The following is a 27,094-nucleotide window of genomic DNA, read 5'->3' as shown; positions in this document are numbered from 1 at the left end:
GCATAGCATCAGATAAACCACCACATAATATCACGTGAGTCATCACTCATTATGTATATACATCAGTCGGGATTCACCGTGACATCAAAGGGCATTATAATTTTATTCTGCACATATCTATCAAGATTCACCACTTGATACCAGCTCCCTCCATCATTGCTCTTATTCTAGGTTAGCCATGGTATTTCTGGCTGCCTCTTACTGTTCCCATCAGCTACGAGCAAGCAAACTGAGAACCTTGGAGAATAGAATGCTAAAGTCTGCCATCCTACATTTTTTCACCCTCTCCACTTGGCTTTAGCCTCTGAATGTTTCATATACAAATATGATTTATTTTGCATATAGATAATATACATGGAGGTCAGTAGGCAGCAGAGTAGATAAAATATTCATGAGGGTTCAAGTTGTGCCAGAAGGTACCAATGGGGATGAAGAAGAGATGAGCCTGAGCAGTGGACATAATAGCTATTGGACCAATATTCTGTATAGCATGCAACATGTAATGTGGACAAAGAGGAATGAAGCTCCAAGAGTAGAAAAGACGATCCACATAATGGGGGGGGGGGTGAGAGGATGAAGAATACACTGCAGAGGGATGCAAACATGTGAAGTTCTGATCACAGAAGAAATTGAAGACTGATTATTCCCCTCTCTGGAGTGGAAATGTTATAAAGGTGGGCATCTAAGGTGAAAAAAGAAGGCTTAGCTGGCAGATGTATCAGGTGGCATAAATTTGTAAGGGGAAGGCAAGGCAGGGAATAGTATAGAAAGCACTAGCTTTGCACTCCCCACACCATTTTACTAATGAGTATTAACCCTACCCCTGCCCAAAAACCTAAATCTATACAATGTGTTACTAAAAACCTTTGCCCTAACAGTACCACCACATAAAAAATACAAACCATTCACAACACTGAATATATACCCTTACCTAACCATGACACTAACTCTAACCCTTAAACACTTGCATATTCAAACACAGCCTTGCACATCTTCCCAACCACCACATTTTTCTTCAAACATTAATATTCTTCCACACTCCTGCTTACTTACACTATATAGTAATAAATTCAGCCATATGTGATTCACTGAAATGGGCATTCACACTCATTTGTGTATTCACTCTTTTTACACCAAATGTTCATAGGTTCATAGGTTGGTACTAGGCTATCAGCCCTAGGGCCTATACAAGCCTAGCCATAACAATTCCCTGGCTATTTCTTCCCACACTATTTACATTCTGCCTTTTAAGTTATACCCATATATATGTATAAATGTATTTATTTGCTTACTTTCATTTTGCTGACTGGATTAGTTCCACTAGACCAGTGTCCTATTTTCATGGGAGATCTGGACTGGTATTCACACTGACTAGGGAAAATTTGTCCATGGCCTCAGGGGAACTTCCTGTACTTTTATTAAAATGCAAAGAATTTTGAATAGCAGAGAGCATAGTGAAAAAAAATTAAAAGTTGGAAAACTAGGATAGAGGGTGTAAATAGTAGGAAAACACAGTATGAGGAAATTTATGGAGAGAAATCCTTATGCGAATCTGGGCACAAAAAAGCATGAGTATTAAAATGAGAGTAATGGAAAGACACATTAGATTTAGAAATATTAATGTGCGAGTAATGGAAAGACACATTAGATTTAGAAATATTAATGTGCGAGTAATGGAAAGACACATTAGATTTAGAAATATTAATGTGAGAGTAATGGAAAGACACATTAGATTTAGAAATATTAATGTGAGAGAAATGGAAAGACACATTAGATTTAGAAATATTAATGTGAGAGTAATGGAAAGACACATTAGATTTAGAAATATTAATGTGAGAGTAATGGAAAGACACATTAGATTTAGAAATATTAATATGAGAGTAATGGAAAGACACATTAGATTTAGAAATATTAATGTGTGAGTAATGGAAAGACACATTAGATTTAGGAATATTAATGTGCGAGTAATGGAAAGACACATTAGATTTAGAAATATTAATATGAGAGTAATGGAAAGACACATTAGATTTAGAAATATTAATGGAATGGCAGGTTTCCTAGGGCAGCCACGGTGGTGCAGTGGTGAGCGTTGCTGCCTCACAGCAAGAGGTTCTCTGGTTCGATCCTTGGCTGGGGTGCCTTCTGTGCGGAGTCTGCATGTCCTCCTTGTGGTTGCGTGGGTTTCCTCCGGGTGCTCTGGTTTCCTCCCACATCCCAAAGACATGCTGTAGGTGGATTGGACACTCTAAATTGGCCCTAGGTGTGAGTGTGTGCCTTCTGTGGAAGGTTGGGTGCTGGGCTGGCAACTCAACACTGTAGAACTCCACTGCAAATCATGAGCGGACAGGTGATCCACTGTGGCGACCCCTAACCAGGAAAAGCCGAAAGAAGAAGAAGAAGACGAATGGAATGGCAGGTTTCCTGTGGAGATTAATGTTTCAAAAATTACTGAACAAGGGTCAAATGAAAGACAAGCAGATGAGTGAACAATTATGTCAAGTATGCATGCTGGAGAAATCTAGTGAACGTGCATTACTGGAATGTGGTTCGGACAAACAAGTGTTGGAATGACTTAAAAATGAATACCAGTTTGAATGTTTTGGAAATATAGATTTGGATATGTTATGTGGTTTATGATGGAAAGAAAGAAGGAAAAGATGTGATGATAGGATATTAATAAATGTTGCATCAATAATATGGAATAGTAGATGTGAAGTATTGCAATTTAAAAAAACGTGGGACTGTGAAATTTCTATGAGAATAATAAAGGAATTGTTGTGGAGGAAAGGGTGAGAAGATGAAATATATAATGTTAAAATACATTTAAAGGAATATGTATGTGAATGTGCTTATAGTTCTGCACTTGAAAGCTATTTTGTTGTATTTTGTGTTATATAAAGTGAAAAGTGAGTATAGAAGTTTGAATGATATATAAATAAAAAAACACTACTATTTTTGATGTGTGGTGGGCTCTTTTACATCCACCTTAGCTACCATCAATTCAGCCAGATGAGGTTTCAGTTGAATGTATCATCTTTACCAATGAATAGAGGATATCCCTCACTAAGACGTGTAGCTTCAGTGAGCAGCTTTTAATCATGTTGTTTTCATAACATTTGGACAACATTTGGACTTGTGTTGTGTGGGACTGTGGTGCATTTCAGTATGTTTCCCACTTTTCATCACTGTTGTACAACTATGGAGTTGTTAACATATAAGTAAGAGGGTTTGTGGTATAACATCACCCACATAGATGCAGCGGGAGGTTTGTGCCTTGTAAACATGTTTTTTTTGTCTCCCTATTAAAATGTCAGCACTCAATGTTGAGTGCCAACACATGGAAAAAAAAGACCAAAAATGCAGGAGAAACCTGATGCATGTAGGAGAAGAGTGATGCATGAAGGAGAAGACTGTTATATGCAGGAGTAGAGTGATGCTAGCACGAGAAAAGTGATGCATGCAGGAGAAGAGTGATGCATGCAGGAGAAGACTGATGCGTGTAGGAGAAGAGTGATGCATGAAGGAGAAGACTGCTATATGCAGGAGTAGAGTGATGCTAGCAGGAGAAAAGTGATGCTTGCAGGAGCAGAGTGATGCTTGCAGGAGAAGCGTGATGCATGCAGGAGCGGAGTGATGCATGCAGGAGAAGACTGATGCGTGTAGGAGAAGAGTGATGCATGAAGGAGAAGACTGTTATATGCAGGAGTAGAGTGATGCTAGCAGGAGAAAAGTGATGCATGCAGGAGAAGAGTGGTGCATGCAGGAGCAGAGTGATGCTTGCAGGAGAAAGTGATGCATGCAGGAGAAGAGTGATACATACAGGAGCAGAGTGATGCTTGCATGAGCAGAGTGATGCTTGCAGGAGAAGAGTAATGCATGCAGGAGCGGAGTGATGCATGCAGGAGAAGACTGATGCATGTAGGAGAAGAGTGATGCATGAAGGAGAAGACTGTTATATGCAGGAGTAGAGTGATGCTAGCAGGAGAAAAGTGATGCATGCAGGAGAAGAGTGATGCATGCAGGAGCAGAGTGATGCTTGCAGGAGAAAAGTGATGCATGCAGGAGAAGAGTGATACATGCAGGAGAAGACTGATGCATACAGGAGTAGAGTGATACTTGCAGGAGAAAAGTGATACATGCAGGAGAAAAGTGATGCCTGCAGGAGAAGAGTGATGCATGCAGGAGTAGAGTGATGCTTGCAGGAGAAGACTGATGCATGCAGGAGCAGAGTGATACTTGCAGGAGTAAAGTGATGCATGCAGGAGAAAAGTGATGCCTGCAGGAGAAGAGTGATGCATGCAGGAGAAAAGTGATGCATGCAGAAGAAGAGTGATGCATGCAGGAGAAGACTGATGCATGAAGGAGCAGAGTAATACTTTCAGGAGAAGAGTGATGCATGCAGGAGAAAAGTGATGCATGCAGGAGAAGAGTGAGGCGTGCAAGAGAAGAAGGAATACTGGATATTTCTTGTGATTTTCAGGGGGCAATACTCCTGCACCCCCGGTGTGTGGGGACAAGCATCCCACTCCCCCTGAACTTATAAATACTAACTCTGAGATTGCCATACCTCAGAGAAAATGGAATAGTCCAAGAAATGTAATATGCAAGTCCATTTTTTTCAGATACTCAGTCTCTGTGTTTCAAGACTGGCTTAACTTTTTTCCCCTTTTACTATACAATCAAATTACTCTTCATGATTTAAAAAGACATTAAAGCATAGTATAGTGAGTCAATGAAATATAGGTAAAGTATGAAAGAACATTTTAGTAACTATGATAGTCAGGAAAGTGGCAGCATATAAGAAGGGAGAAGGGGGGAGCAATAACAACAGAATCATAGCATATGGCAGATGTAAAAAAGTTCAAAATGTAAAAGTAATAAACGAAAGGGAAGAAAGGAGGTAACTATTTTTCTGACCAAGGGAATTACCCACGTGTGCAGTCTTTGGTGGTAGTAGGAGGTATGTACTTAGGTACTTCATTTAAACAAGTCTGCATTTAAAAACTGAATCTTAACAAAGGCCCAAAAGTCAAGGCTAATTCATTACCAAAAAAATAATAAAGCAATGGCAAAGTTGCATTGCATGCAGATTGTGAGAATGAATACACTTTTCATAAAAAACAGCTTTTAAAATGTATCATATAATACACCGTGGACAAGTTTTTCCTCAAGAGAGGCATATTTTCTTAAAAAAAAAAAAAAAAACATCAAATCTTCTTGTATTTGGAAGCAGCAGATCTATGGGTTAGGTGATCAGGTGGACAAAATCACATCATTTCAAGTTCCACTGCACAGTCTGATTTGCCCGACCTTTTCCTAGTGCAATATTCTGCAACAGCAAGTCCGTGGCAACACTGGAAAACTACATCACAGCAGATCTGTTCTCAGAAATAATTGTAAAATAAATTCATATTGTACAGGTTCATTAACCAGCTTAATTTGTTATTTTACTCTAACCAAACTAGTCACCCACTTTTAGTTTTTCAATTTTGGAAGTGCAGTTTGTTTATATTCTCTATAGAGACCGTAATCATTTTGTGCAGTTTCTGTAACATAACTAGTTGTAACAGATTTTCTTCACTTTGTTGAATTAAATAAAAAATGAAAGTGCAGTAGGTTAAAAGAAAGGAACATTGCATGAATTAGGTAATGAAGATTTATGTCCTGTCAAACAGATGAACAACAATGCAGAGTAATCTCTAGAAATATTTTGATGTTCATGTTGTTTAAAAGCAGTCAATGACTAATGATAATCAATTACATTTTAAAACTAGAGTAAATATATCTCACTTAAGCTAGGACAGGATTTATAGAGATGCACTATAAAGTTATGGAAAATCAGTTCATAAAGGTTGGTGCAAAAACACACAAAAATAACTACTGAGGCTTTAGCATCTCAGAGCATGCAATTCACTCATTTCTGACATGACAATCAGGTAAGAAGAGCAACCACTGCTAATTGTGTGAGATTGTGGCGTGTAGCAGAGCAAAGCAATGAAAACATGCAGAGTGTAGCCTTACATCAATTGCTAGTGTGCTTCTTTACTAAACTTTCATGATAATGTAAGGTTACCTCCTGCATAGTCCAAGTGGCTGTTTGTTCCAGTAGACAGCACTATGTGTCAGTAAGTGCTATAAAGTACAGTGCCACCACTATAAAGTGTAGTTTATAGACATTACCCAAGAGGTGGCCATGATTATCCATGTGGGGCAGTTTTACATGGTAATGTAGCATGACATATAAGGCCTACATACTGTAAATACATACCTGTGTGGAATGAGTGCATATTTGTATAGTACCTGTACATATATTATTAATAATCCATATTTTGCAGCAGGTTCAAAGTATACATGAGGTAACAACAAAAACAGGTTGAATAATTTCACCAAAGCACAATGCTCCACTACAGTCACTTAAGGTGCATGGCATTCAGTTGACGGGTAAAGCAGGGTACAGTAACTATTACAGGAATAGGTTTGGCAGTCTGTTTTGTGGGACATAAATGTAGTGGGTGGACATAACTTCAGAATTCGACAGGATTACTGTTGCTTGAATAGCATGTTCCACCATGTCATGCGGAAAGCTAAACATACGTGAAGGCACATATCTACCTCAGGGAGATGGGCTACCATAGTCAGCAAGACTAACAGTTATGAAGTGTCACTTGTATCACTGGGAAGAGTAGAAACTGGGTTTATCCTTGGCAGGGATGTGGATGTTAATAAAAGAAAACAGTGCTACCAAGCTGAAACAAAACTCAAAAACCAAAACAGCTTTGAGTGTGGTGAACAGCCAGAGGTGTGGGATAGTAAGTAAAAAACACCAAAAAGTGAAAACAAACTCTTTATTCCACGTATAGGTTAAGCACTTTCATCCCTGGAAAACACTGGGCCTTCTTCAGAACCAATTCAAACAATTAAAAGTAATGAATAAATACTTTCTAATCATAACATGTGACCTCTTATTACATCTAATAAAAGTCCATTAAGAACAGAGGGAACACTTGACAAATATGTGAAACAGTAGTGCACTATAAAAAAGAACCACTTGTTCATTTAAAAACATTAAAAAATCTGGTGAAAATCTTAGACAACAGAAATAAACAATAAATCATCACAACTATACACTTAATTTATATTTTTTTGTGCTCTAGTTTTTATAATAGGTACAATGAAAATGTGTTTGTTCAACCCAGGTGGCATAGTTATATTTAATTTCAATTGCAAAAACACCTCTCTTCTCTCTATCTGCAAGTCCCACCAGCCTCCCCTATAATCTTTAGTAATAATGTCCAGTATTCCAAACTTATATTTGTTGAACCCTATACAAGTTAAAGTGTGCTCATAAAGGGGATTATTTGTATTACCCTTTGAAATAGGATGTGGATGTTGGAGCTGACCTGACCCATTCCTCTCCTATCTAAGCAGGTGACATACCAGGTTAGTATTATATGGCTATGGTCTGCATACACAGTTGCTATACTAGTGATTATACCATAACAAAGTAGACATGATGCACATATGTTTTTCTTCTCACATTGGGAGTACTACAGCTTGCAGTCACCAGAGGAGGAAAGGTTACATAAGAAGGAATTGGGTGCAAATAGAACCCTGCCCTGTATGTCACAAAGGCCCCATTATAACACATTATAAGGTTTTGAGAGTGGTGTGCACTATATTATGAGATGAGAGAGAACTGCGGTGGTGGTGCTGCAGTAGCATTGTCACCTCACAGTAAGACGTTGTCCTGTTCGATTCTCAGCTAGAGCGTCTTCTGTGTGGAGACATGCATGAATGGGTGTACCTTCGTTGAAGGTTGTGCGTCAGGGCCGGCAACTCGGCACGTAAAAATCTACTGCCAATCATTAGCAGACCAGAGGTCTGCTGTGGCGACCCCTAACTGGGAAAAGCCGAAAGACACAACAACAGGTAGAAGTGATGATGGGCAACATATGCAAATGACTGAGGCTGAACAATGTGCTGAAATTTTCATCATTTCAGAGTCTGTCAATGATATTCAGATGTCTGGAGATATGTCACAATCAGAGTACATAGTGACACTAGTATCTGTCTCATTACTGTGGGAGCTACAGCCCTCAACAGAGGGTCTAAGTCTGGCTAAAGACATAGAGGCATGGTGGACATACAGACTGAATAGTCATCATCCCCTCCATGAGAAGAATCTCCTGTTTGATAGCTGCAGACGTGCTGTAGCAGTGACCAAAACTCTAGCTTTCGAGGACCACACTGCTTTCTAAATGGTCATACCCATCACAGGGCAAAAACACAGACTACTTATGCTATCAAACATCACATGTTACCTCATGATGTGGCTATGGTATTGGGCATTAATCAGCAGATGTGCAAGACTGTGACCTAGAGACAGTTTGCTGCCACACAGTTGATAATGGAGTTCATAGGTATCTTATGTGGCCTTTACGAGGATGATGATGATGATGCCTAGTTATGTCCGTTCATCCATCCATCCATCCATCCATCCATCCATCCATCCATCCATCCACAACCATATTTGCACAAGAGGTCTGGGCATTACTTCAACAGTGACAATCCTCAACAGCCAATGTTCACAATGACAGGTGGCTAGCCCTGTCACAAATACCCAGTTATGTGAGGACATGGAAACCAGATATCATGAACATCATGAACTGATGTTAATGGAGATGAGTACAGTGGCACACAATGCCACAATGCTTACCAGCCTGTGTAAAATTATTAGTGTCATCATGGTTGGCAGTGTTACCATCATCAGGTTAGAATAAAAATGGTGGGTGTTATGTACAAGAGAGCAGCAGCAGTCCCAGAACTACTGTTTTTCTTTTAATAGGAATGCAAAGTGATCTTTTTTTTTTTTTTTTTTATTTATTTTTTTAGTAAACCCTCACTGTGGGGTGTGATAATTACCTACCTTTAGCACCCCTCACCACTGCACATCATCTCAGTAGAGGTCACAGAAGCACACCAGTCTTATCACTAGAGGTTATCAGCAGCAATTGTATAGCAGGCCTCCCCATCTCAGCAGCAAAGTAACACCAGGAGATGGGCATGCAGTGGTTCTGTATCCAAGTCACACAAGGGCAGCATCTATCTTTCTGGCAATCCCACTACTCAAAAAACCTGCCAAATGACATATGTCCCATGTCTACTTCTTGTTAGCAGTCTTATGTTACTGTGTCCCCAGATATTGCAAATTTACTGCTTTGTGCACACACCTTCCATCCAATTTCATTCACACAATTTCTGTTGGAAATCTTGTGTTACTGTACCCCAGTACCCATTGCAAATAATGACAATTAGAACCCAGACCTCAAGCTATCCACGTGGTGTTCAGCTATTGATTTTTTTATTTATTTAACATTTGTTTACTGCAAAAGTCCAACTGGAACAGAGCCCATTTTAAGGGAAGCCTGGGGAAAAATGCTCTAGATGCATGTCTTTGGTATCTGGAAGGAAATCAATGTACCTGGAGGAAACTCACGTGAATGAAGGGAGGACATGCAGGCTCACAGAGAAAGCACCCCATCAGAGAATTGAACAGGAGAACCTCTTCCTGTGAAGCAACAATGCAAACCGCTGCACCACTTCACCACTTCACTGTCTGCTGCACAATGAAATATTACCATGCATTGACCAGAAAATCCCAATAGAAACAATATATATATCTATACGGATTCACTTCAGAATCTAGAAATTCTGAAACATCAAATTTCATATGTTTGACACCATATGATTGATGTTTCAGAATATCAAAATTTCAAAACAAATCCAAAAAAAACAACAATTTAAATGTTTCTGCAGGGGACAAGCCCCCCTGCACCCCCCACACCTCCACTACTAAAATATTCCAACTCCAAGATTACACTAGAGCAAGGAAAAGGGAAATCTCCCATTCTGCGCTGTATGCAGATCTCTGTTCACAATGTCCGGATTCTGAAAGTTCGATCATATGGTCTCGGCCATATGAAATTCGATCTTTCAGGATTTCGGCATTGTGAAGTGTTCCTATATATATATATATATATATATATATATATATATATATATATATATATAATGTTTGCTATTTTGCCACATACACATAATAATCCAAAGTTATTACCTAGATGCTGCCACCTCGCCAACGTTGCTACAAATTGCAACTTTAATTTCCTAGAAGCTCTCACTGAGTTCATGTTATCCTGCTGCTATTGACCAGTATCAGTCCTGACTGTTGCTGCTGCTGCTGTATGGTAAAAAGGAGCAAAATGGTCAGCATGTCCATCCTGTGTTTATGATATCATACTATGGATCATGGCACAAACTGCAAATATCTTGCTGGCAGTATCAGGAGAGTACCATAGGGAACCCCCAACTGTAACCAGACTTTAAATCTATGCCTTCTGTTACCCAAACATGTCTGGATATAACCTGTATCAAACTCTCATTCTGTACCAGTTTTGGAGTTATGTATGGGGTCATTAGGAGTCAGATGAATAAAGCTGGTTTATGATTCAAAAACGAAATTCAAAAATGAATACACATGGGATGAAACTCTGTACAGATAAGATAGTTCTCATGGTTGTGAATAGAGGAAATCAGGAGAAGCTGAAAATTCTGATAGAAGGGAAAATAGTGGAAAAGGTTAACAGCTCCAGGTATCTGAGATGGGAGGTTGAGGAGAAGGAAAGTCTGAATGAGGAGGTCAAGGCTAGAAGCAGAAGGGTTGTAGCCAACTAGAACAGAGTATCAGGTAAACTATGTGACAGAAGAATGCCAAAGAAGCTGGACTGTAAGGTTTACAAAACTGTGGTGCAACCAGTACTACTGTATGGTACAGAAACATGGCCAGTGAAGGCAAAGTAGTTAAGGAAGCTAGAGGGAGGTAAAATAGACAAAATGCCTAAGTTTAGTGGTAGGATGCACACTGTGGGATAAATGAGGAAATTATATCAGTACAGAAGCCCAAGTAGCTCCAACTGCAGAGAAGCTCAAAGATAACAGATTACAGTGATTTGGGCTTGTGTGGAAAAGTCAAAGACAATCTGGTGGAGAAGATTTGGGAGAGACAGGAAGAAGACAAGAGGAAATTAGGGTATCCAGCAAAGAGATGGATGACTTGTGTAAGAGAAAATCTGTGACAGTCATGCATAGCTGCCAAGGAAGGTAGGAGAATGGCACTGAACTGAGGAAGATGGCAAGAGCTGACATGACACCTCAACTCGATGTAGACAATGGGGAAAAAGAGACTGATGTTTATAATGATGATGATTATGAGGGTCATGAGCCAAAATCCAAGCAAGTAGCCTCACCTAAAAATACACATTCTTTTGGGAGGTGATGGCTACACGCGTAGTGTGTATGTGTGTATTCTGTGCCTCATGCTAGCAGTTACCGGTATGATGATCCTGTAGGAAATCACCACATTGGTAATGGTCATAATACAAGTTTAACATATACCAAATTTGAGAATCATGGGAGGTATCAAGATTACACACACACACGCGCGCACACACACACACACACACACACACACACACACACACACACACACTTGGAAATGGTTCCCTGTGCATCAGATTATCTGGCAGTTCAGGGAATGGTAGCCTTTCCTATTTATATATCATTCTGACTGGGGACCTGAGGGAATTGTTATAGTTATACAAGAGTAGTGTGTCACACCCAGTGGCTTGGAGAAATGGGCAGTGTTAAAAGCCATGTATAGTGTTGTCTCTCTCCTCTTCAATCCTGTGGATCCATATGTTCTCAGTAGCATGTAGCAGCATAACCCTGAGTCACTGAAATTTCTCTATGGCTAGGATAGTAAAAGCTATACATGCACCTACCTATGCAAATTCCATAAGATTCAGCATGTGAACAAAAATATGCTTACCAAGCTCAAGATAATATTCTGAATCACTCTATCTACTATCTGGTTCATCACAGAGGGCACTTTAGGGCAGGCAATACCATTAACATTTATGAACCCCAGGTTTCTGTGGATGAGCAACTTTGTCAGCACAGCTTACAACTAGGGCAAAACAGTGTTGCTCAAAAACAACATTTTGCAACTGTGAGCATGTCTGCTAACTGCTGCTTTGCTATTTTTCTACATGCCTTTTCCTTATATCTAGACTCACAAACAAATCCAACTAACTGTCGGTAAAACCCCCTTCCATATCATTGTTAGCTATAGGTCCCCCATCATAAACCACAAGAAAGTACATTTTGTACCTACCATAAATGTAGATGTTCGAGTGTTCACCCTGCTGCACTCATCACACTTGGGTTATCCTGCTCTCAGGCGGTCCCGCAGTCGGCCCGAATTCCAAAGTCTTGGCCCGGCGTCGGTTGCTATCACTTCTTCCCTGACGTCAGTGTGCCAGGGGTATATAAGAGGCATCCAATGCCATTTTCTTCAGTTTTTCTTGCCCCAGATGTCAGGTGCCCCCAAAAGGTAGGCAAATATATATATATATATATATATATATATATATATATATATATATATATATATATATATATATACATATGGCTATATGAAAATAAAACAAAACCCTTAGGTACAAGCAAATACACCACAGAGGTAGAATAGGATAAAGTGGTAGAGATAAGTTCAGCTAGTTCAGAGGGGATGGAGGGAGGGTAACCTGGACTGCAGCAGGGGAACACTCGAACATCTACATTTATGGTAGGTACAATGAGAGGGCGTCCACTTTCCAAGCTAGTGGATGGAAGGTCCTTGTGCAAAGTTTTTGTAGTTGGTGTTTGTGGGGGCTTGCAAACAGATCTATGTCTGGGCGTCCCCATTTTTGAGCTATCATTGCAAATACTAGTGGATCTAGTTTCCATTCGTGTGGATCCATGGTGTTTCTGCTTAGGTTGTCTGCGAATGTGTTTTTCTTTCCTGGCAGGAATTGTGCTTGTAATTGAACCTGGTAAGACAGTGCAGTGTTCCACAAGGTCATTGCTTGCCTGCATAGAGGGTAGGAATGTGTGCCCCCTTGCTTGTTTATGTACCACATAACTGTGGAGTTGTCTGTTCTTATTAGTAGCTGTCCTGGGTGTAGAAGGTCCTTGAAAGCTGTTAGGGCATTCTGCACTGCTTGCATTTCTTTTTGATTGATATGCAGGTGTCTCTGATCTGTAGTCCATTTGCCCTGAATGCACTGTCCTGCCATGTGTGCTCCCCAGGCATAGTCCGATGCATCTGTTGTCATAGTTTGCCTGGCTGTGGGTAAGGTGAATGGCTGACCCTTGTTGAGGTGACATGCCTGTGCCCACCATAGAAACTCCTGTTGAAGGCAGGGAATGAGTGGAATCATTGTTTCCAAGATGTGGCTGTGCTGAGTCCATACACTTTTCAGGTACCATTGTAATTTCCTCATATGCAGTTTTGCAAATGGTATTAGTAGTATGCAAGATGCCATGAATCCCAAGGCCTGCAGAATTTTTCTTGCAGGGAGTTGGGTCTTTGTTGCCATTATTCTGAAATATTGAAACAGCTGTCGTTGTTTGTCTGGCATGAGATAAGCCATCTGGGCCATTGTATTCAAGCTGACACACAGGAATATTATGTTTTGTGAGGGCACTAGTTTTGATTTCTTTTCATTTACTGTGTACCCTAGGCAACTTAGAAGGTGTTTGACAAATGCCAGATGCTGTAAAAGAATGTCCTTGCTTTCTGCTTGAATAAGACAGTCATCCAGGTATGGGTATATTTGAATTCCTCTTTGTCTGCAGTATGCAATTACTGGTGCCAGGCATTTTGTGAAGACCCTGGGTGCAGTAGATAAGCCAAAGGACATTGCAGAGAATTGATAATGCGTTGAACCTGCAATGAAGCTGAGGTATCTTCTGCAATTTTGTCTGATAGGGACATGCAGGTATGCCTCCTTGAGGTCCAAAGTGACTAGCCAAGCATTCTTGCCCAGCATGGGAAGAAGCTGCTGTAGTGTTAGCATCTTGAATTTTGGCACTTGCAGATAGGTATTCAGAATTGAAAGATCCAGAATGGGTCTCCATGCTTTGTCCCTTCTTGGAACTAGGAAGAGTTTTGAGTAAAATCCTTGTCCTTGCTCCTGTGTAGGTACCTGTTGAATGGCTCTCATGTTCATGAGAGCTGTAATTTGTTTCTGTGCCTCTGCCCATTGATTTGGTGGCAGGTTTGGCATTCCTTTGATCCTTGGTAAGGTATGAAAGTGGAATCTGTATCCTTGAGAGACAATGTTTAGAACCCATTTGTCTTTTGTGATGATGTGCCAGTTGTCTGCAAAAATGGTAGCTTTCCTCCCAGGGGTGTTGCCAGGAGAGATTTGCTTGGTAGTTTGAGGATAGTCATTGTGTCTGCTTTCTGCTAGCTTGGGGCCTGTCTTCTCCTCCTTTCTGGGTAGCAGAATCCCATTGGCGAGGTTTGTAAGGGCCCTGTGACTGACCTCTGCTCCTTGGGAGGCTGTATTTGCCCCTCTGTGATCTGTCTGAAGCTGGAAAGGACCAATTTTTGTGGGCCAATTTCTGCTAAAGTGAGGGGGTTGTACCTGCAAGAAATCCTTGACCGTTTGCATAGATTTAGCCTTATCCTCCATTTTCTTTAAAACCTCTTCTGCTTTGACACCAAATAATACATCTTGTTGTAAAGGTGCATCTAATAATTTTGCTTTAACATGGTCAGGGAGGGTTTGCTCTTTTAACCAAGCATGTCTACGAATGACAGAGCCAGTAACAGCTGCTCTACAGGAAGCTTCCAATGAATCAAATCCGCATTGTAAAGTATGCTTGCCCACCTGTTCAGCTGCATGCAACAGATCCTGCATTTCTTTGAATTCAGGCTGTTCTGAATGTGTGCTCATTTTTTGTTTTAACTGAGACATCAGGAATTGTTGATATTTCAACATGTGAAACTGGCTATTCAATGCTCTCATAGCCAGAGTTGCAGAGGTGTATATTTTCTTTCCCCATCTATCTAGGGCTCCGGAATCTCTTTCAGAGGGCACAGGATTTTTAGCCATAGAAGCTTTTGCTCCCTTAGGACCCAGGGATATGGTTTCTGGGTCAGCTATAGGGCTTTTATAAAGGAATTTGTGTGAGCCAGGAACTCTGTAGTATCTGTCTGGTTTGGCTGGAGCAGGAGGTAGAGAGTGTGGATTTAAACTAGACTCCAAGTAGACATCATCCACAATATCTAAAACAGGAGGGATAGCAAGAGGTCTGTGCTGGGGTAATAAAAGGAACTCTCGGAGCCTTTTCTTAGAATCTGAGTAATCCAGGCCTTCCCAGTGGAAATGTTCCCTCATGGTATGTAATGTTTCCCCAAAGGAGTAGTCTTCAGGGGGAGATGCTGAGGGAATAGAGTCTTCAGCATCAGAATCCTCATAAGGTAGAAAAGTGTAATCCTGTACCTCAGAAGAATTTGAGGAGAGTGAAACCTGATCAGAGGAAGCATAATCCTCCTCTTGTCTTGGTCTTTTATCAGGAGGGGGATGGGAACCACTGATAAGGGTAATTAAATCTTCGGCCATCTTAAGCATCTGTTTCTTAGGCATGGGGCCTTGACCTGTAGACTGATGAACAGTTTTCTTAGGTTTTAAAGGAGTTTTAAGCTTAGCATAAGATTTAATGGTGAGTGTAGTAGGTCTGAAGACACCTTCTGCAACCGAAGGTGTTTCCACTGCACCGGTGTCGGTAGATGGCTGCATCGGCCTAGTAGACTCCGCTTGGGAGTCGGCAGCTGTCTGGGGTTCCAGGTCTGCGGTCATCAGGGCTGCATAGGCACCTCACTGAAAACTGGAGAACCGGCGACAGGCCCAGCTGAGGCCTCGGGGTCTGGCTTATTCCTAGACTGCCTGTCCTTATCCTTGCGTTTTTTATGAATTGTGGTCGTCGGCTGCTCCGACGGCATGATATAATTAAATTTCCTACCAAAGTCATGCCGTGCGAAGTCAAAACGGAGTTTGATAGTACGTTTATTAAACCTAGCGCAAAACCGACAACCTGTGACGTCGTGGTCTGGGCCTAGGCAAGGAATACAATAGGAATGGAAGTCCTTATGAGGTATTTGCTTCCCACAAGAAATGCAATTGTTAACTTTTTCTGACATCGGACTGAGGCAAGAAAATGTTCCCCAATGGGGTACTTAGCTTTGTTGAAGACTTCGGACTGAAATTCAAATCGAAAATCTCAGGTGTCGGCCGACCGGCACTTGCGAACTGCTTCTGCTTCGGACACCGCACTGCAAGAAAGACTGAAGAAAATGGCGTTGGATGCCTCTTATATACCCCTAGCGCACTGATGTCAGGGAAGAAGTGACAGCAACCGACGCTGGACCAAGATTTTGGAATTCGGGCCGACTGCAGGACCGCCTGATGGCAGGATAACCCAAGTGTGATGACTGCAGCAGGGTAACACGATGAACATCCACTCTGCCTACCTGGACCTACTTGAGTCACTCACTATATAGCCAAAGAACTTGCTTATGGGTAATTTCAGCTGTCCATCCATCGACTGGGATTCATACATGAGCACAAACATGCTCGCCCTAAGGTTTCTGGACTTTGTTAATACAAATGCTCTGGAACAGATAGTTTGCACCCCCACAAGGGGCTTGAATGTCCTAGACTTAGTATTCACCAACATAGGGGGTCTCTGCACTACCCCCTGTGTGTTGCCCTCCCTGATAAGGTCTGATCATAAATTAGTCTCATTTGAAGTGACACTCATACCTGACCACCCTCAGGAGCAAAAAGGATGAAACATTTCTCTAAAACAAACTATAGCCTCCTAAGCAATGGCATAAATAGTTTCAAACCTCCTGCTACCACTGTCAACAATGACTCCTATACAGAGGTGTACACAAATGCCCTGTATAAACACCTATACAAATGTACAGAATACCTGAATGGATCAAAACAAGGTTCTCACTAAAAACAAGCCACCCTGGTAGACATCAAGCATAAACAGGTTATACAAGAGGAAGAAACTAATGTCTAAAAACAAGAGGGAACTGACTAAGTGGAGGAAAGACACTCGCCACAGCTTGTGCAACAAACTAGATATCTTGTAAAGTCCTCTAAAGTCAATTATGAAGCTAAATTATCATCCCTAGCTAAGGATAATCACAAGGCATTCTTTAGCTATATCAGAAATAAAAAAGGGAAGGCCCAGCTTTGTAACGAACTAGCAGTGGATGGTACCACTCATATTGACCCTGAGGATATCACCAACCTGCCAGCAGACAGATTTGGAGCAAACTTCAAAAACCCTGTCCCCACCACACATACCTCAAAGCACACCTGTCACCAGTCCTCTACCTAGTATCTCCAAAGAAAAGATCATCACCGCACTCTGCACGGCCAAAAATATAGCCTCTATGGGACCAGATAACATCCAAGGCTGGATACTAAATGGTCTAAAACAGGAGCTAGCAGAACCACTTGGCACTCTCTTCAACCACAGTCTAAGTATTGGCTTTATCCCAGCAGAGTGAAAAACAGCAACAATAATCCACTTGCACAAAGGCAGTTCATCAACCGAGCCCGAGAACTATAAACCCATAAGTTTAACCAACCTTATCTGCAAGGCCATGGAGGTAATCAGCATGGAACTTATGAACAAAGACATAGGTGACCTTCAAACCTGGGATATCATTGCTGGAGCCTTCCTGTATCCTGACAGAGTGCTCTTCAAACTATCTGGAGATATACAGAGCTAAGTATATTTTTCTGGCACTTCAGAGTTGTGTACTGTTAATTGTTGCTTGACTAATTTTATATCATTGCTGGCTGACTTCAGAGTTGTGCACTGTTATTTTTGCTTCACTGTATAGTTTTTCAGATCTCTGCTGAAGGTGTTTTTCCCCTACCCACCTTCCCTATTCCTGTCTTGTTTAAATTTGAAGGCTTTTGCAGTTGCCCACCCCCACTATAGATTTGATGTGGGACCCTCCCCCAGTCCCATCTCTTTACCTCATTCTACCTAATAGACTCCTACACTTGTTTTTAGTCATTTTTAATTTAATTGCATTTTTTTTTAACTGTTTGGTCTAACATTGCTACATAATCAAACGTACTAACTTGCACTGCATTTGAATTGTTTTTACTGCTGTTTTAGCTAATTTTCTGTATATAAAAAAAAATCTAAGCCTGTTTCCTACCTTTCCTGTAACTAGTGCAGTCCAGATTCAGATTTGCTGTATCCAGGACTGTATGTACGCTTCTGAGCCCCCCAAGCTTTGTGTTGGAGGGAAGCCTTCTAGCTTATCAGTGGGAGTGGTAAGCACTAGGTAAATTATCTACCACATAAGGAGTGGTTCTGTCCCAGAAATTGTAGTTATTAGCCATTTGGGCAGTTTTTCCATCTCTCTCAACTTTCTGATTTAAAAGCCCACATTTGCACTTGTTTTCCCCCTTTCCTGTAACTAGTTTAGTCCAGATACAGATTCTTAGTTTTAGCACTTGAATTTGCTTATTCATGATCAGCACTTGTTCAGAACTTGTTGTAAGCACTAAATAAGCTACTAATTACTATAGCACTCAACCTTCCTCATTACCTACAGGGAAACTTTTTTGGTACTTACTTTCCTCACTTGCTTAGAGAAAAACAACTCTTGTACTCACTTTCCTCACTTATCTAGAGGAAAATATTTTTATTATTCAGGCATGTCCAAGGGTCAGATCCCAGTGTTCTCTCCTGTCTATCTGATGAATCTGGGCATCTTGGGGCAATGTAGAAGTTGCCTCATGTACACAGACAACCCTCTCCTCCTACCACACAGCACTACAACCTGTGAGAGATGCACTTGTCTAGCCAAACTGGAGGTAGAGCTCTCTCCAACCAAGACTGAACTTGACAGTCAAGAAGAGAAGTTAAACACCTGCACCACACCACAATCATCACATAGTCTCACTAAATCTACACCACCAAAATCCACACGTAGAAACACAAAAACATTCATGGAGGCTCTCAATAATAATCTGCTCAAGCAACAGAGGCCTCCAAAGCAGAAATGCAAGCAACCTCCACCCCCCAACACAACCCAAATGACACATAACCTGCAGACTCAGTGTGCCACTCAACCACAGCCAATAAGGCAAAACAATGTACCCAACACACTAGTCATAGCTGACTCTACAGTCAGGCACACTGATGTCCCACTCACCAGGCTAAACAAGGAGAAGGTTACTGTCAGCCTCCTGTCGGGTGCCAGGATCCGCCACATAACCCACGCACTCAGGTCACTCCACAACAAGTATAAATATGACTCTGTCATTGTCCATGGTGTAAACGTCCTGAGACATACCTCCCTGGACTACATGAAAAGAGACATGGAAGAGCTCTCCGATCTTGTAGCCGAGACATGTATGACCCTAGCCCTGAGTAGCATTCTGCCATCACCCAGAATGATACTGCAGTACAAGGACAAAATGATTGACTTCAGCAATTGGCTAAGCTTTTGGTGTCATTCTAAAGGGATCCAGTATCTTTCTGCTTGGGATGACATGGTCAACAGACCATGATGCTTTGCCAGAGATGCCCTGCACCTGTCCCCCCTGGGATTCCGGATACTGGCTAAGGTTCATGCCACTCCTGTAGTGCCTATTTTAGGCAAGGTTCAAATGACAAATTCACCACTGTAACAGGAACAGGCAAGCAAAAACTGAGGGTGATGCTACTCAATGCTAGAAGTCTAAATCTCAAAATGCACTCACTCGAGGCACTCCTTAAAATGGAGAACATCGATATCTGTGCAGTGACTGAGACCTGGTTCAAGGCTCCAGGGAGCACCCCTGCACTACCAGGCTATAACTCATACCACACTTTTCTGCCATGTAACCTGGACCGAAACACCAAAGGCAGAGGTGTGTCCATATTCATTAAGGACATCCACACCTCCAGGCTAGTTGCTCAGCATAATGCATCCGAGGTTATCCAAGTGCAACTAACTCTGGGCAAAACTGCAATCCAAATTGTAGCTTGCTACAGATCCCCCACCATGCCCCAGGATTCCCAATCCTCTTTTCTTGATGTACTGGAAAATATTAGGGTTCAACCAAACACCCTAATAATGGGCGATTTCAACTACCTCACCATTAACTGGGAAAACTTCTCATGTACCAACTCCACTCAACGCTTTCTGGAATTCATAAACTCCAATGCCCTGGATCAACTTATCCACACCTCCACCAGGGGCAACAGTATCCTAGATCTAGTCATTATCAACATGAGTGACCAGTGTTCCACACCTGAAGTCAATGCCTAATTGGTCCGATCTGACCATAAGCTAATCACCCTAGATATCCACATCCTGCCCCCACCCCCATTAAGGAAATCAAGGTAAATACTTTCTCCAAAGCCAACTTCATGCTTCTTAAGACAGAAGTGGTGAACTTCATGACACCCATGCAGATGGACAATACAGTTACAACTACTGAATTCTACACAATTGCATTTTATACACACTTACACGAGTGCATGGATCATGCTATCGCAAACAGAACCAAGACGCTAGCCAAAAAAAGAAAGCCAATCTGGTGGTCCCCTGCCATAAACAAACTGCACAACAGAAGGAAGAAAGTGTTGCAAAAGAGAGTAAAATCCCATGAGTGGAGGAGCTCCTTGGTCAGCCTCAGTAAGAAGCTGCAATCCCTGATAAAATCCTCCAAAGCTAGTTACGAAAACAAAATCGCCATTGATTCTAAAGACAACCACAAAGCATTCTATAGCTATGTCAAGAATCTCAATGGCAACACTCAGATCTGCTCAGAGTTACAGCACAATGGCACTAAATATACAGACCCAACTGATATTGCCAACATTCTGGCAGATAGGTTCCCCCTCTCACCCCCTAAAGGGCCCATCTCTATACCAGAAGAATGCAAAATTCCTGTAATCATGGCTGCACAGGTAAAAAACACACTCTCCAAAGCCAAGAACACAGCATCCATGGGACCAGACAACATCCCAAGCTGCATTCTACATGAACAACAGAATGAATTGGCACCCCACCTAAGTACCATGTTCAATCATAGCCTCACCTCAGGCTTTGTGCACAACAATGGTTATCCTACTCCACAAGGGGGGAGCCACCACGGACCCCAGGAACTACTGCCCCATTAGCCTGACGAGTCTGGTCTGCAAGGCCATGGAACGTATCATCATGGAACTTATAAACAAAGACATTGGTAATCTCCAAACTCTGGACCTCACCCAGTTCAGGTTTTTAAAAGGCAGATCATGTCTCCTAAACCTGATAGACATCTTTGAAGCAGTCACTAAAGCCACAGATGAGGGTAAGGTCGTTCACACAGCCTATCTAGATCTTGCAAAGGCTTTCAACACCATCTCCTACTCTGGAATTAGAGATAAACTCACTAAACTAGGTACAAATCCCTATGTCACAAGATAGGTTACCAACTGGCTCACTGACAGAACCCACACTGTGAAAGTAGCAGACTCCAAATCTGACTTCAGACCAGTGACAAGTGGAGTACCACACGGTTCAGTCCTGGGTCCTCTCCTGTTTGGTGTCTACTTCTCTGAAGTACAGGTCACAGATGACTGCAAACTAGGAGCCATAATTGAAACTCCTAATGATGTGGACATCCTACAAAAAGGCCTCACTGAGATAGATGCCTGGTGTAAAAGCCATGGCCTCAAGCTCAATGCCAAAAAGTGCATTGTCATCCCCTTTGGAAAAACTCTGTACCCATGAACTACAACATAGGCGGTAGTACACTTAACACCAAAAGTGTGAAGAGGTCATTGTTCCCCTCTACTCATCACTCATTAGACCCATTATAGTGTACAATGACCCTTTTGGTATGTACCTCACAAGACATCTACAACAACTGGAAAGGCCGCAGAAATACCTCACAAAGAGGATTACCAGCCTCAAACAAATGCCCTACACAGACCGTCTAAAAAAACTCCAGCTTTACTCCATCACATATCGCCTACTCAGAGGTGATCTCTGCCTAACATACAAAGCTATGTCAAACCCAGAGCTGTTGGACATGCTCCACTTAAAGAAATCCCAATCCCTCCGAGCTACACGCTCTTAGGGACCTAAACCTTGTCATCGCAATAAAAAGAATATGCTGGAGGGATAGATTCCTGTCCCAGAGACTTCCCATACTCTGGAATAAACTACCTATCTATATCAAACAAAGCTACTCATTAGCACTCTTCAAGAAAAATTTTGATGATTGGATGGGAAATAGGAAATTCACCCTGGGGATCACTTCTGTGGCTCTGCTCGACAGTGGCACAGGAAAATAATTTTCTTGGGTGGCAAAAGCCAGGGTACCTTTTTGGCTGGGCTTGTATAGGCCCTAGGGCCAATAGCCTAGTACCTACCTATGAACCTATGACCCAATTTAGATTTGTTAATGGTAGATCATGCTTATTAAACCTGGTGGACTTCTTTGAGAATGTCACCAAAGCCCTGGATGAAGGCAGAACATTACACACAGCCTATCTTGACTTAGCCAAGGCTTATGACACAATCCCCCATTCAGGAATCACTGAGAAACTCACCCAGCTGGGAATTAACCTGTATGTCACTAGATGAGTAGCCAAGTGGCTCACCAACAGAACGCATACAGTCAAAGTTGGGGATTCATCCTCTACTAGCAGAACAGTTACCAGTGGTGTACCACAAGGATCTGTGCTGAGCCCCATACTATTTAGAATCTATATCTGAGAACTACTGTGAAAATAGATAACTACAAACTGGGTGCAATCACTGAGTCCCCCAACAATGTTGACATACTACAAAAAGGGCTTACACAGACAAATGATTGGTGCCAAAGCCACAGACTTAAACTAAATGCAAAAAAATGCATTAGCATCTCTTTTGGCAAAGATGAAGTCGTGCAAGTTACAATATTAACAGTATCCCCTTAGCTCAAACCCTGTGGTGAGAGATTTGGGAACACAGCTTTATAACAACCTTAACTTCAATCACCATGCATTCACAGTGATAAAGAAGGTCGCCTGTGTTGCACATTACATCTCATAAGTAAGGGCATGGCATTCAGAGCTAAGGATGTTATAACTCCACTATACTCATCCCTCATCAGACCACTAATAGCATACAATGCTCCCTTCTGTATGTACCTCACCAGACCCCTGCAACAGCAGTAGAGACCTCAGTTGTTTCTCACCAAGAAAATTCAGGGCCTTCAACACATGACCTACATGGACATACTGAAGGCCCTGTCACTGTATTCTGTATCTGATAGGCTGCTGAGAGGTGACTTCTGCCTGGCCTACAGAGCCTGCCCTAATGGAAATGCTGCACATCCACAAGTCAAATGGGACAGGATTCACTCACTCTTGGGATCTTAATTTAACCTGTTACATTAACAGGACATGCTGGAGATGGGTCTATATTAGAACATCAAAGTTTCACATCTTTGAATGTTCTAATATCGACCCCTATTCAGCGAATGCTGAAAATAGCTAAGCTGCAGAACACCGAATTTCTTCCTAGGGAAGGAATTCTGTTGGCCGTTCCTGTGGCTTTGCTATGTTCAGCACTGTGGTGGAAAGTTACGGGTCAGGATCAGGTAAGTGTGCGATTGTGTGGACGTGAGGCTTAGGGCACAGGGTAGGTGAGTTAGGGTTAGGGCACGGGTCAGATAAGTGTGCGATTGTGTGGACGTGAGGGTTAGGGCAGGGTAGGTGAGTTAGGGTTAGGGCGTGGGTGAGGTGAGTGTGCGATAGTGATGGACCTTAGGGTTAGGGTTTGGGTTAAGTTAAGTGGATAGCTAGTGGTGTGTGTACAGTTTAGTGTAGGGTTAGATGTAGGATTTTAGGGGTATGTGTGTGGATTGCTGTTTGTTTGGTGTGCTTGTGTTGTGTGTATGTGTGTCGGAACAGCAAATTTTTTCCCTTGGAAAAAAATTTGCTGTTGTGCATGTTCGATGTTGCCAGTGTTCGCTGAATAGGGGTCGATATTAGAACATACGACGTTTTAAAAAGTCAATGTTCTAATATAGACCCACTGGAGATATGTCTCCCAGAGATTGCCACTCCTCTGGAACAAACTCCCAATTCACATAAAACAGAAGTCCCAATGACCCTATTTAAGCGTAACTTAAACAACTTGATGGGAGACCATAAATTTACTCCGGGATGTCACCTATGCCCCTCTTAGGATAAGAGCAGTCGGTGTTGATCATAGACTCATGCTGCAAATACAGACCATACAACTGGTCAATAAGGGAACAAAGGTATAACACAGCTAGGCTTATAATAGCCCTAGGGCCAATAGCCTAGTAACCTCCTATGAACCTATTTATATCCACATATATGCACCTCTGAATGCACTGCAAATTTTCCCATGCAAGTTCACCCACCATTGCTCAGCTACAGTCTATGAACTAGAAATAGCCTACATGTTGTAAGTATCTGCACATGACATCTCACTGGGTAAGTACACTAAGCTGTTAGGCATGTAACAATGCACTGTGCAGGCTATAGGCAGACTGGCTCAACACTGGCCTACATCTCCTATGGGGGAATGCACATATACCTGCATATATAGCAGGCTTTACAGGCATGTCACAGTACAGGGTAAGATACACCTGTGTGAAAGTGCATAACCACAACCAATGTGAACACAGCCACAGCCACATATGTTAAGCTAGCATAATATAACAGTATATGGACTATCTGTTCGACACCATCCTCATATGTGCCACTCACAGACTGACCCTACATATACTGGGCTGCTACACAGTTTGGTCTGATGGCTGTCAGTGGTATGGGATATGTGTGTGTGTATGGCCCTACAAACATGTACACCAATACGGTACCATACAGTGGAGTAGGATGTAACATCAGATAGGACAGGACCTTGAACAATGACATCTTCCACAGTCTGTACACAGGCTAAAGTACATATTAACAATACACACACTGTCGACATTCACCATAAGTACACAGATCTCAGTACTGTACAAATATCCACAGACTGTCCAGGTTATGTCATCAAATATAACCCCTACTGTACATAACATGTGTAGCAGTCTGATATCTCACTGGCTTGTTATCAGATATGATGACACTAATTGTGGTGTACAGCACATATACACCACTTCATGCACGACATATGTACACAGGTTGACAGAGTTGTGGCTGGAAGCACATACACAGGGCTAATAATGACATATCACTGTGATAACCTCATACATTTACTGTTGTAACAGGGTTTCTTGCAACATATGTCCTATGAGGGCTAAGATGCCAGTAACTGTCATGGCTTTCACCATCTACAGACTGCAATCCTCACACTACCTTCTGCAGTCCACAGATAGATGCTCCATTGCTAACACATGAAACTAAAGGCACAGCACACTGCCCTGTCTGCAGATGACCCTGCAGATGGGGATTCCTCATAAACATGGAACTGACATGGCAGGTATTGAGACATGTAGGACAGTCATATCCACACACACACACACACACACACACACACACACACACACACACACACACACACACACACACACACACTGTTAAACCAACAGTACTCTAAATGCAGTATAGTAGCACTTACAGTCTGTAGTCAGGTCAGGCACATCCCCCTCCTGTGTGTTGCCCTGTTTCCACAGTGTATGTTGTTAGAGGTAAATCCCCAAAACATCTGAGATGCTGTTTGCCAAACAACAGATCTAGTTCCTGCTCACAGTGAATGAAAAGGGCCAACACCAACATGATGTTCCTAGATATTGGAGTGTGTTTCCATGCAATTAGCTATGGGAATGTTACCACAGCTGTTCCACATGCAATCAGCTAGAGGAGGGCTGCAATTGGTGCAGAGGCCATCAGCTGATCATGAGCATCACTTATAATACACATGCTGCTGCCAAGCAAAGCAGGTGTAGGTCTTCACATCCACCAGACAGGGAGTGGGAGAGGCAGACAGAGGCAAAGACATGTCAGGGAGTGGTGGGAGAGTAAAACCTAACCATGTTTGTTTCACACACTTACCAGCACAGGATATCAACCCCCTGATGACTATGTAGTGCTATCACAGTCCTATGCAGTTATCGGATGCGCCACATTGGTTACCTGTTGTGGAGCTCTCAGAACATATATGTGATGGTGACTGACATCTGCAACAGGGATACGGTAGCAATACGGTGGGTGATGTACACATGCCTGTCCACATGAACAGGTGCCAGCATCAACACAGCCACACTCTCACAGGGAAACACACACATTGACATACATGGCAGGGCCAGGATTACAACTCATCAGTAGTGGGATTGCCAAAACACATCACTGTTCAAGTATCACATGCACCACACGGGTCATACAGGGGTTGTATGGGCAAAGGGTATGGGGAGGTGTCTGACATCAGATAACATGCTTCAGTATGCCCATGAGGGTTGTAGGGAGTGTGGATGTGAACATGTGCATCATACAACACACACACAAACACACAGGGTGCCAGTAATGACATGCATGGGTGCATGTCTGCACGGGTGTGTGGTGGTCGACTGTGCCAGATGACTGTACAAGGCTAGGTGATGGGTATACCTTGGTATCAGGCCACATGATGATGGTCTGCATTGTGGCTCAGGGCTGTAGTGTCTGCATTTGCCCACACAGGTGGGTATTGTATCCCATATCCAGTCACCTGGGTGACTATTGTGTGTGGCCAATGCTGTGCATCTCTTGCCATGTATGTGTTCCTTAGTCCATGACATGGACGGTGTCTGGGATGTGCACACCTACCATATGCATGTACAGTGACATGTGGAACTGAATCTGGGGTGTCTGGCCCATGTTGTGAACACAGATTATCATCAGATGTGCCAGTCTTGCCCACCTGTGGCAGGAACTGGTAATGGGCAGCAGGTTTACCCTGCACCTAAATTGATAGCATGCTAATGGCATTCCCTGGTTGTGGCATCTGTCAATACAGGGCATGAAGGCATGTTGTCAGACATGGTATGTCCTTTGTGGGTCACATGTGATGGCACCACAGGTGTTTTAGGTGTCCATTGGGGAACATGAGGAAGGTGCACTGTCTGCATGTATGTGCATATTGGACAGATGGACAAGGTGCCATGCCCTCTGTAGCCCACAGCTA

This window comes from Protopterus annectens, chromosome 13.part0 (genome assembly GCF_019279795.1).
Source record: "Protopterus annectens isolate FY-2018-M chromosome 13.part0, PAN1.0, whole genome shotgun sequence".
Lineage (NCBI taxonomy): Eukaryota > Metazoa > Chordata > Ceratodontiformes > Protopteridae > Protopterus > Protopterus annectens.
Note: the sequence above shows the minus strand (reverse complement) of the source record.